Source organism: Bactrocera neohumeralis, chromosome 2 (assembly GCF_024586455.1).
Source record: "Bactrocera neohumeralis isolate Rockhampton chromosome 2, APGP_CSIRO_Bneo_wtdbg2-racon-allhic-juicebox.fasta_v2, whole genome shotgun sequence".
In the NCBI taxonomy this organism is placed as follows: Eukaryota; Metazoa; Arthropoda; class Insecta; order Diptera; family Tephritidae; genus Bactrocera; species Bactrocera neohumeralis.
Genome location: NC_065919.1, coordinates 29,333,444 through 29,346,462, shown reverse-complemented (window position 1 = coordinate 29,346,462; position 13,019 = coordinate 29,333,444). Strand labels below are relative to the sequence as shown.

Below are 13,019 nucleotides of genomic sequence, written 5' to 3'. Positions count from 1 at the left end.
AGAATTTTGTGATCTAGAAAATTTTAATGAGTTCGACTTTTTTGGCATTTTTTTGGTATCATAATATTAACAAGTAAGGAAGAGCTAAGTTCGGGTATAACCGAACCTTTAATACTCTTGTAACTTGAAAAAATTAAAGCCAGGGCAGAACCTTTAGGTACATAGGTCCTTTGGATATATAGGGTCTAGGACGAGTTCTCACCCGATTTTATTCATTCCAAACACAAATGTGTACCTTTATAAGAAACACGCTCGTGTGAAAGTCTTCTACAGATCATATTACAACTGTTTATTAGTTATTGCAAAATCTTCATTTTATCATATCGTCATCTTACTGAAGATGATTAGGATCTTTACATTTATCAAAACGTTCAAACTAGTGTATGTTACTTGTTCCAGATCTTTCGACAGTTCAAAAGTACCACAATTTTCGAGAGAGTTTACGTTCACAACATATACAACTTACCCAAGCTTAAAATTAATCCATTTTAGCTCACGTTTATTTGGATGACTTCATCGATCTAGCTACTAAGCCCATTTTAGGCGAAAATATAAAAATATTTTGATATTGTAGACGAACTGCGTCAAATACCGCGCAAAAATGATCACATGATTGCTCTTAGTTTCGAGCCTTAGCTATAATAAACGGTCTAGCGGTTTTTGTGATAGGAAAGAAATTCTATAAACCAGTTTCGAACCAGTGAAATTTCAAAACACCCCTATTAGAAGTTTTCATCAATTTCACCTTTCACTCCCTACATAGATAACGGGAGTCTTGAAAGCAGCAGCAACCTTGGTTAAAAATGGGCGAAAGTAATTTAAGATACTGGTCAGTACATATTTTCGACTTGCTTCTTCCATCCGGCTTCGATAACATTTCTAGACTTACTTCGAAATGGTAAATAACCAGTTATCTGACGTAACTTTGTTCCTTTTGACACGTCTTATCTACGTATTCGTATGACAGATTTGACAGCGTTCAACTTACAAAGTAGGGTACGGTTTCGGTGGAGTACCTTATTGCTGAAAATTGTGGATTTTTACAAAAGATAATAATTTGTATTTTTTATATGAAATTTTCAGCGTTTAAACTATCTCCCAAAACTTAAGCTTCTGCGGCTATAACCTTATTACCCATTTTATTCCCGAAATTGGGACGGTATACTAAAGCCGACTTTCTTTCCCATTTCTGGTATTTTATTTTTCTTTTTGCACAAAGCACGCCTTCAATGTACCCAGCACATGCCTTTCTTACATTCTAGTTCACAAATTTTCTACATAAAAATTTTGATTTTTTAATCGTTGATTATTAAATACGTTAATAGTTTTTGTAATTCGCTAGTAAAATTTAATTAGGTCAATGCTCAGACAGTTTTTCAATCACCTTTTTCGCAATTACTTTTATGCGGTTGATTGCCAATCAAATGTTCAATCAATCAGCTAATCAATCAGTTATTATTTCTCTGCATTTTTATACAAATTTGTTTCCATTTTTATTCATATTTGTTCTACTTCTTCACAAGCTGTTATTTCATTCTTTCTATTCACTTATATGTGAATAAATATATGTTAGTGTGTTTCTTTCTTTTCAAATCAAGTCCATATATGCGATTTACTTACAAGAAATAATGGTTATAATGTGAAAGTAATTGTGTCATTTACCATTTGTCATTTTTCTGATGAGTCAATTGTACGATTCTTTCACTTCTCGTTCGATAGTGTGTAGTATAGCTTTACAACTACTATGTTGGAATATCTCGTAATGGAAGTATTTCATAAAATGGTTAAAATGAATTATAATTACTTGAGATTAATTAAGAGAATGTTACTATGAAAAGTTCATTACTGTTGATAGTTTTCAACATCACTTTTCCAAGCCTCTGAAAATTCAACGAAGTTTATTGAATCTTTAATACTTGTTACTAAATATTCAGATATTTCTAAGATGTTTGTAAGAAATCTACTAAATGGCTTGACGCGAAATATTTGTGGTCTTCATAATAATATTATGTATATATTTAAAATCGAAAGATGATGCAGATAACGTCGCCTTTAAAGCAACGTTATAATAAACAGAGTTGGTATGGAAATAATAATTGTGGGACATAAACTCCGATAGGCGGGCAGTAATACATACTTGCCTTGAACTTATTGGACGTGAGCTGGAGCTTAGTTTAGGAATGCCTTGTTTCGCTAGCGAGTTAATTCATGGCAAGACTAGTGTGTGAACCTGGTCACTGGGGAAGCGCAGGGAGTTGTAAAACTGATGAGAATGCAAGGAAAGGCACTTCCATTTCCCTATTAGCCGAATGGAAGTTGTCGGGGCTCAGCTGTCTTTTTATGGCTAACTAGTAGATGCCTATTTTCGCATTAGCTCAGGAGAAATGACCAACTAAGTTCCAGCGAATACTATTCGGTCTAGAAGGGTCGTCGTCTATAGTTGTGTGGGCTTAATGGAGATTTTGTTCACGGTAGGGTTAAAATCTTCACAGACTCAAACTGTTGAAGTTTTTTTTAAGAAGACCATGGCAAAACTTCCCTTTTGATCGTTCCTGTTCATCAGTTGTACTTATGGCCGACAAATCAGTTAATATATAAGACAAGCCGATTTAGTTAGAAGGACATGCTGGCACACTGGAAGGTGTTGGGTAGGTCCAATTTCGAAACCATCTGACACATAACAGCGTACGTCAATAATATCTGATTATTCGGATTGCAAGGACGAGGACTAAATGGACGCATGATTTCACAAATTGTGTGCTAAAGTGACCAACCTTTCAGTCAATGGAACTCAGTTAAAAATTCCAATGAAAATTATTGCATAAAGTGAAGGAGTAAAACAAATAAATTATGGGTTAGTTTGCTTATTGTTTCAAAAATTATCGAAAACTGTTTGCAATCAATATTTATACAATTGGTTTGAAACAAACGAAAGGTGAAGTTATATTATTTAGATGATGTCATTTTCTATTCAGATCAAACATAAACATTTTCAAGGTCCAAAATGTAACTGAAGCAAAAGGAAGTGCGAGTAGTGTTACAAAATAATGGTGGCACACGTCAAAGGACTAAATCATTGCCATTGTATGAAAATGCAAGGACAAATCAATGTCGTGTAAGGCACGATTGGGAAGTTACGACAACTGAGAAATGTCAATTATATAATATTCTAAAGTTTTGAGAAAGGGTAAGGGTATAAGTATACAAAGGATATATACATGCATGTATACACATATTTTCATGATCCATTTTCCTGTTCAAAACACATATAAGTGGTGTTTACAATGTGCTGATGTTCATAGTTTAAGCTCACAGGTATATAATAATATTTATACAAATATAGTCGTAAACACATAAATATATATGTATATATGTAGGTGTATGGTTTTATGTCGGCGGTAATAGGTGTGACGTTTTCCTATTTGCATTTAACTTAGTGTAAATATTTATATATTAGTGTCCAACCCACAGAGCAAACTCTCAAGCGGCAGGTCAACAAATGCACATCGTGAGGCAAGCAGAAAGAAAGTGAACGAAAGAGAACTGTGTAACGCGTTACTAGCAGAAATTGAAACAGTGTTGCCATTACAATTATGTGAAATAGAAGAATTTATAAAAAAACTATTAAAATAAAATCGAATAACATGGCATCTTCAAAATTAATTTTTAGCTAATATATTCGTATATTTCAATAGGTCATTGGAAAATAGGCGCATACGGAAGCTTCTAGCCGAAGATTTTCTATAAATGTTTCTGTCAAGATTTCCTTTTAATCATTCATCGAACTTCTTGTTATAGCCTCAAAGGGATTTTTGTCATAACACCGAAGTAGATATTTAATTTTTAGTAACTGAAACATCTAGCCGAGGAACGTGTTAAAAAAATGCATACTTGTGTCGGTATCTATACTACTGAGAGACTTAATTCCGTTGGCTCGCATAGACGAGTTCGGGAAGTCCTTAAAAATCAGCGCTAAATATTGAAACACACAATTCTCACGGCTAAATTCGAAAAGCGCCGAGAAAAGGGGGACTCCTGGTCGATACCAAGGTGCTTCTGATTTACTGTTCTAAGCAATTTTATGTATATATCGAACGCAGGTTCCGAGTAATAGTACTGCCTTGTATCATAAAAAATAAATTGAATATTAAATATAAATAAATTTTATTATAGTAACCATTTTGAAAACAGATGGCAACTCTTTCAACAACTAAATCTGTACATTTACTGTTGTTAAATATTTGCCGAACGGTACTCGATGGCTGTCCGCAGTGCACAGTTGGTTGTTTAGGCGATAAATGCCACAATGTTGCAAGCATAAGCCAATGTGCAACAATGCGCCCAGTGTGGGCGTAACAAATGCCAGTAGCTGAACTGGCCGGCCAAAGGTCCGTGCATAACTGTCGTTTTTATGCGAGCAAATTTCACATGTTTACATAGTTGTACTCTTTTCAGCGTGCTCGTGAGCACCTAATGGCAACATCGGTTTGCTTGTGCCCTGCTAATTACCTGTGAATGGCCTTCAAGCAAAAGGAGCTAACTGCGTGTGTTTCCTTTTAAAATCTAAATGTACAAATGCATGTTTGTTGTTATTGTTTTGCATTGTTGAAATCTCGAGCCGCGGGGCGTAAAGGCGTGCACCGTAAGTAGCCACAATTGCAGCAGCAACGACAGCGGCACAACCTCGGTGGTCGCAATAAGTGTACGTGTATGTTGTGACAGCAAAAACAACAACTTTTAACAACTTAATAAATATGTATGTATAGTATATACTTGAACTAATTTTGGCTGCTTCTTATTGCCACACACTGTGCAACAATTCTGATTTTCTATTTTTTACTTTTTTGTTATCTTCCAGCAATGTCTCCTGCCATCTATCAGAAGAATGTTGATGTAAAATGAGGTACGAGTATTATTATCTTACGGATACACTCTAGAGTAAGTAAAAAGAGAGCAACAGCACTACTCGACCAATTTGATAAGTCAATTTTGGCCACATCCTGAATAGAGGAAAAAATGTAGTGCAATATAAATTTCAAGGTTTAAGAAAGGTTTTTCGGATGTCTCCCATTTGAAGAATGAAAATACTTGACATGACTAAGTTCATGATTGCGAAAGGTTATAACTTTTTTAAGGTCTACTGATTAAATTTAATCTTTATTTTGTGACAATGTCACCCCATTTTGGACTTTTAGAACTTTGGCTGAATATTTAGAAAAACTGTTAGTATTTAGATTTCATTTTCAAACCATTGGTGATGTTAAGCTCTATTGAGAGGAAAAAACACATTACAAAATGTTTATGTTCATCCATGTTCTCCCACTCTGATCACGAACTGTAGTCTAAGGTATTCAATTCTGAACTTCCGGACGTCCAATCATCTGCGGATATGAAACCAGGAACATTGCTTTTGAGCCAATCTTGGGTGGTTTTTGACTTATGGGTTTGACCAGAGTCTTGCTGGGAAATCAATTCTCTATTTAAACGAGATTGGCTCTACCACGCCTTCTAAAATATCCTGCTTGTACACTTTTTTCCGGTTTTAACCCCTTTTCCACAAAGCGACCATGTCGAACTCCTCACTTAAAACATTTTTTCATTTTTGGAAGATTTTGTAGTTTTGCTTATTGAAAACTTCTTCAACAGAGAAAAGAATAATTTTTGCCACTGAAAAGGTGGCTTGCAACTGTTGAGTCAAATTCGCTTAAAGCGCATTGTCGAATGTTGGAACGACCAATTCTCTTTCTTTTTTATTAACTGAAGAAGTTGGTATCGAGAATGCGTTGTAACTAGAAGCTCGCATGTCAAATACTTTGTATAAACCGTCTGCATGTTTATGTAAATATTTAATAACAAAAAATACTTCTTTGAAGTTCTTGAAACTTTTGATGTTCATAGAATGTGTACGGAATTAAGAAAACCACAAATGAATAACTGTTTGGTACGACGCGGAGTCAGAATAATACTCCTCAAGTCGCTTTTTCATATCAGAAGGACTTTTTATCATGAATACGTACAATTTTCTTTAACCAATTTCTTCAAAATGCCAAAATTGGTGTTAGTCAAAGTGTTATACCTCACGATCAAATTCTCAGACAGCTGTAAAATGCATAAGCATGTAATTATTTGAAGGTTACGTATAACTAGAAAACATGACATATCAAGTCTGACAGACACGGTATGAACATCTCAGTCAGCTTTTGGCTGATCTTGGAATTATTTGAAAATGGCGATCATACCAAAATTACAACATATTCTTCAGTTATTATTCTTGATTTCACAATTTTGCGGTATTTATTTATAAGATTAGTTAAATGACCCCATTTACATAATGTCTCCAAAAATAGCAATAATGTCTATTATCATAAAACTATCCCTTTAAATGAGTAAACAGTAAACGGTACAAATAAGTAAAAATAGAGAAATAGGCAAAGTCAAGCAACTGTTAAATAAGAGTAACAGAATGGAAGATAAAATGTGGGTTGACATGGACTAAATAAAATAAATTTGCTAAAAAATAATTAATTTAGCGAAGGGGAAATGACAATAGCTTGCGACACATACAAAATGGATCATGCATTTAAAATTAAAAATTAAAGCACTAATATTTTAAATAACAGACTGAGTTTAAAAGAATAAATAAATTATAATTGAGAATTGAAAGAGTTTAGTTTTGATTTTGAAAAACATATTAAAATTAATAAGCAAATAACTAAAATGAACTAAGAAAAATTAAAATAAGAAACAACTTTAATTTCGTTTTCACCGAAGCTGTAATATCATTCATAAAAAACAAAAAAATTCCATAAAATATCTTGATTTTGATTGGCCATTTTGCACGAAAGCTATATGTTATAGTGATCAGATCAGAACTATAAATTCAGAGATATAGTGTTGTGTTTGACAATAATTTGGAGGATGAAGTTATGTGTAGAAGTTCACGCAACTAAAGAAAGTTCTCTGATCGCCATTCACTTGGGACCCGCCATGTAAAATACTATACCAATGAAAAACTACTAACAGCCTCGGATGAGATGATGACGACCATGGCAAACGAAATAAGGACTACGATATTAGAGCATGCACCTGGAATGTCCGGTCCCTTAATTGGGAAGGTGCCGCTGCCCAGCTGGTTGATGTCCTCGTGAAAAAAAGGCTAACATCACCGCCGTCCAAGAAATGCGATGGACGACCGAAGAGAAGGACGATGTGACCAAAGATGCCTTTTATGAGTGCTTGGAGCGCACTTATGAGAGCTGCCCTCGCCACGATGTCAAAGTAGTGCTTGGCGACTTTAACGCCAGGGTGGGCAAAGAAGGTATCTTTGGCACTACGGTCGGTAAATTCAGCCTCCACGAGGAAACATCCCCAAATGGGTTGAGGCTGATCGACTTCGCCGGGGCCCGAAATATGGTTATCTGTAGTACTAGATTCCAGCATAAGAAGATTCATCATGCTACCTGGCTGTCTCCGGATTGAAAAACTACCAACCATATCGATCATGTTGTGATAGACGGAAGACACGTCTCCAGTATTTTAGATGTGCGTGTGCTCCGAGGTCCTAACATCGACTCGGACCACTATCTCATTGCAGCCACGATTTGCACCCGCCTCTGCGCAGCAAAAAACGCACGCCAACAAACACAAGGAAGGTTCGACGTCGAGAAACTGCAATCACAACAGACAGCCGAACGATTTTCTACTCGGCTTGCACTCCTGCTCTCTGAGAACACTCGTCAACAACTCGGTATAAGGGAACTGTGGGATTTTCGGAAAGTGAAAAAGAACAGCTGGTACGACGAAGAGTGCCGTATCGCAGCGGAGAGAAAACAGACTGCCTACTTCGCAACGTTACGATCGACCACAACACGTGCGGGATGGGAAAGATACCGAGAGTTGAAGGGGGAAGCGAGACGCATTTGTAGACAGAAGAAGAAAGAGGCCGAAATGTGTGAGTACGAAGAGCTTGATAGCTGGCCGACAGGGGTAATGCTCGAAAATTCTACGAAAAAATGCGGCGGCTTACAGAAGGTTTCAAGACCAGAGCATACTCTTGTAAAACCCCCAAAGGTGATCTAGTCACCGATGCCTATAGCATACTTAAATTATGGAGGGAACACTTCTCCAGCCTGCTGAATGGCAGTGAACGCACAACGCCAGGAGAAGGCGAACCCGATTCCCCAATCGACGACAATGGAGTAGACGTTCCATTGCCCGACCATGAAGAAGTTCGAATAGCAATAGCCTGAAGAACAACAAAGCGGCGGGGGCCAATGGATTGCCGGCCGAGCTATTCAAACACGACGGCGAAGAACTGATAAGGAGCATGCATCAGCTTCTTTGTAAAATATGGTCGGACGAAAGCATGCCCAACGATTGGAATTTAAGTGTGCTATGCACAATCCATAAAAAAGGTGACCCCACAATCTGCGCCAACTACCGTGGGATAAGCCTCCTCAACATCGCATATAAGGTTCTATCGAGCGTATTGTGTGAAAGATTAAAGCCCACCGTCAACAAGCTGATTGGACCTTATCAGTGCTGCTTCAGACCTAGAAAATCCACAACCGACCAAATATTCACCATGCGCCAAATCTTGGAAAAGACCCGTGAAAGAAGAATCGACACACACCACCTCCTCGTCGATTTCAAAGCTACTTTCGACAGCACGAAAAGGAGCTGCCTTTATGCCGCGATGTCTGAATTTGGTATCCCCTCAAAAATCGGGGGTATCTAATACGGCTGTGTAAGCTGAGAGCAACACCAAAAGCTCCGTCAGAATCGGGAAGGACCTTTCCGAGCAGTTCGATACCAAACGGAGTTTCAGACAAGGCGATTCCCTATCGTGCGACTTCTTCAACCTGCTTCTGGAGAAAATAGTTCGAGCTGCAGAACTAAATAGAGAAGGTACCATCTTCTTTAAGAGTGTACAGTTGCTGGCGTATGCCGATGATATTGATATCATCGGCCTCAACACCCGCGCTGTTAGTTCTGCTCTCTCCAGACTGGACGAGGAAGCAAAGCAAATGGGTCTGGTAGTGAACGAGGGCAAGACGAAATATTTCCTGTCATCAAACAAACAGTCGTCGTACTCGCGACTAGGCACCCACGTCACTGTTAACGGGCATAAGTTCGATGTCGTAGATAATTTCGTCTCTCTTGCCAACAGGTGCTACTTTGGACTGAGTAGGCAATTGAGAAGTAAAGTCCTCTCTCGATGAACAAACACCAAACTCTATAAGTCACTCATTATTCCCGTCCTGCTTTATGATGCAGAGATTGGACGATTTTGAGATCTGATGAGTCGACGTTACGAGTTTTCTAGAGAAAGGTTCTGCGGAAGATTTATGGTCGCTTGCGCGTTGGGCACGGCGAATATCGCATTCCATAGAACGAACCGCGTAAGCGCTTTCTACGCCAGTAAAGAAGAAGAGACGATATAGTGGTCTAATCAGCGTATATGAGACAGACTTAATATATGCCTAATATTAAAAAATATATATATTTTTTGCAAGTTGTTTCAATAAAATAAAATAAAAAAGAGTTTTTAAGATAAAAATAAATTAAATGAAAAATTATATACAAAAAATTACTTACAAATTTCGCAAGTTCTTTTTATGCCGCATTCTACCCATTACCAACTCACTCACTTTGCAAAGGTGATTTGCACATTTTTGCTGCTTTTTGCTTTCAATGTAAAATCTCCAACACTTGCGCACACAACAACCAAACAAGACGCGCTGGAAGAAATGAATTGGCCGAAAACGGTAAAGAAAAAATGCTGGTATCTGATGAAAGAAATTAACGAAAGAAGAAAAGAAGTTTGGTGAATGGCTGGGCGAGGGGAAATGAAAAGCGAATGACAAAAAAACCAACGCCATAGAAGAAGTCGGTCATGAAATCGCAAGTGACCCACTTGTAAGCAAACAACAATTACAACAACAACGACAGCGCCAACAACAGCAAACGCACAACAGCGCCGAGGAGAGCAGAGAAGCAAGCGAAGAAGAAAAGTGCAAATTACATGTAGATGCCAAAGTGGGACCGACGCGTCTGCAACAGATAAGGCCGACAAACCGGACACACAAAGTGGGCAACAGGCTGGCAACCCATACCATACACACATGTACACATCCCGGTGGTTAGGCAGCCTAGCGCACAGTCGGACATTAGGATTGACTTGTAAGCGCGTAAGGCGAAGAGTTGCATAGACGGCGCGCCGCAACAAAATCCACTTAATCGTCCGTGTCTATTCGCACCAAACGACGCCACGCGAAACAAAAGACTTAAGCAACAAACTTGTAAGCTATTATGCGGCAGTAAAAAGCAGTTGGTGTATCGTCTACGCGTGTTGTTGTTGCTGTCGCGCGGCGCGCTGGCCGTTTACGGCATTTGCGGCTTTTTATTTTCACTATTTGTTCTCGTTCAACTTGTTGGTGTTGTTGCGACTGTTATTGTGCGCTAAAGAGGACACCATAATTGACAAAACTAACACAAGCATACACACACACGCTCGTACACACACATACCTACATACTAGGAACCCGCGACCGCAATCGTTAACGTCGTATTTGCCATTTTAGCCAGTTTTTATTGCTGTTGTTGTATTTCATTTATTTTTAACCTGCATAGTTGCTGTTAGCTTGTTTGCTAAGCTAGTCGTCTAGGATAGTTGCCTGTTGCTGCAACAAGTTTCTGGCAAATCTTTGGACAAGCTGCTGTCGCCTTCAATTGGCAGACAAACTGAGTCAACAGCTGTCAATTTGCGAATTTGCTATAAGGAAGTTGAAAATTAGTAAACATAAAAAATAATGCCCCTGATAACGATAGAAATGCGAGCAAAAAATTTAATTTGGTGTTCTTTCTCAGCGATTTTGTTATTGATGAACCAATTTCTTAAAAGATGTGCATAAAAAGAGGGCAAGCAATTGTGTTGCTAAGTTTACGTGCCTGAGACACTTGAAAATGTAATGATTTCCATAATTTCAAAAGCAATATAAAAAATATGAATAACCGTTAACTTTGCGAGTGCACCAAACTATACCCAACAAAAACAAAAAAAGTTTGCATACAACAACTTGATTTTGATCGGTCAGTTGTAATACAATATGTTTAGATATTATGGCTTTGTCTTGGACAATATTCCATCACCAAAATCCGTGAAAATATGTAACTTGTTAAAGAAAAAAATTTTCCACACAAACAATTTATTTTGATTGATTTTGACAATTTATAGGTCAGCTATAGAATATATGTTAGACGTAAGCACAATTTCAGATCAAGATCTCAAAAACTGAGTGACGAGTTTGCGTATATAAAGACAGACAGAGATGGCTAAATAAACTCAGCTAGCCACGCTTATCCTTACTCGTTATTTGCAACCCAAAAACAACAACGACAGTTCCTTTATCACGACAACATCGGCTCCTTCTTTTTTTCTGGCGAAGCAGTAAGTAGGCGAAGGCCGATTTTGCAAGTTAGAGGTTAATCTGAAGAAATCTAGTATATCAGCCTCTCGTTTGACCATCTCTTCCACCATATCCGAAGCTTGAACACCATCAACTTCTCATCCGCTGTGTGTAAGAAAAACGACGACCTCCGCATTTAGCAGAATCAGCGCTTGCCGATAAAGTTCCTCTGGTCTCTCCAGCCTTATGTGGGGGTACTGACAATATTTTACTATCTCCTCAATATCATTAGCTTTTCTTTATCGGCGTAGATACCGCTTACAGTTTACGCGGTTTTAGTCGAGTTTGCAAGCACGAGGCTATTGTTTCCTTTTAATTGGAGGCGGTTTTTCCGTAGCGGGTCCCAAACCCAGCGCACAACCCTGGGGAGGGATGGTTCGTTTTCTCACTTCAGCTGGCCTTCAAACTGATATTTTTTGGCTACCCAGAGGATACTTGGTCTAAAACCGGAAGTTGTGAGCTGGTTGAATCATATAGTATGTAAAATAATCGTTTCTGGCCACTAACAAGTGAATGGCGATCAGAGAACTTTTCTCACTTCACTCCATCCTCCAAGTCATCGGTGTGCACCACAATTTTGGTAGTCAAGCGGCGATCTGCCTTCTGCTTTCTAGATGAGCACGTCGCTGGGTGGCGCTCCCACCAAGATGCACTAACTCGGAGGCGACCCGTACTAGATCTTTAAACTTTCCTCATTTCATAACGGCAGCAACATTCTCACTGCGCTCATCTATCAGGAAAATCATGACAAAAAAGCAATTCTTACAGTATATGTTCAATCAAATTTGATTGTTATAAAAGAATATTACTGTAAACTTTTGCTCTTTCTGTTGGCTTCAAAACTTCTGATCTTTTTGCAAACTTGCTGGCAGAAATTGAAACCAGAACGCTAATTCTTTTTGTAACTTTTAGGCTACCCAAGTCCGTCGGCAAATCTTTTATTCATTTGTCCTGAATTTATGATCTAGAAAAGCTATATCTAACTAGCACTTGACCCAAATAAGACCCACCGTAATCCTGCGATATTACACTTCTTGTCACTATCAATAGAAAAATAGCCAAATATACACCCTGCAGAGAGTTCAGAACTGAACCGAACCCTAATGGAAATGTTAATAAACTGACTAGTCGGCGGGTACGGCACATCACATCACATATTACATATAATTTATTCTGCAATTTTTTATTTATACTTAACTTCGGGCAATTCGATACCGAAAACGTTGCAATAACTTCGTTTGTGCTAGTAATTCATAATCAGTTCCACAAACTTTGCCATTCATCATTCGTTACGTTTACATTTGTTGTAGTCCCACTTGGTACTTTATAGATCGTTAAAATTAATACTACTCTCACAGTTAATAAATACCAACAATTTTACTCTCAACTGAAATGATTTGCAATTAGAGCAACCATCTTAAGTCAATATTATAATTGTAGCTGATTGATACGCATTTTCCTACAGGGTATATAACTTTAAATACCGTGTATGTTAGGAGGACCCTTAAAATTTAATTTAAAAATAGTTCAAAGATATCTCGTAAATATTTT

General features: G+C 37.9%; 1 long non-coding RNA gene across 2 annotated transcripts; it reads left to right on the top strand.

Moving 5' to 3' along the window:
* The first annotated feature begins 4,302 nt into the window (after positions 1-4,302).
* On the top strand, positions 4,303-5,193 carry LOC126768000 (uncharacterized). 2 transcript variants are annotated; one of them, XR_007669190.1, is made up of 3 exons: positions 4,303-4,388; positions 4,441-4,756; positions 4,859-5,193. It is a non-coding gene; the product is annotated as an uncharacterized LOC126768000 (long non-coding RNA). The 2 variants fall into 2 exon arrangements; XR_007669189.1 differs by having other exon boundaries at positions 4,327-4,405; positions 4,468-4,756.
* Positions 5,194-13,019: the final 7,826 nt, after the last annotated feature.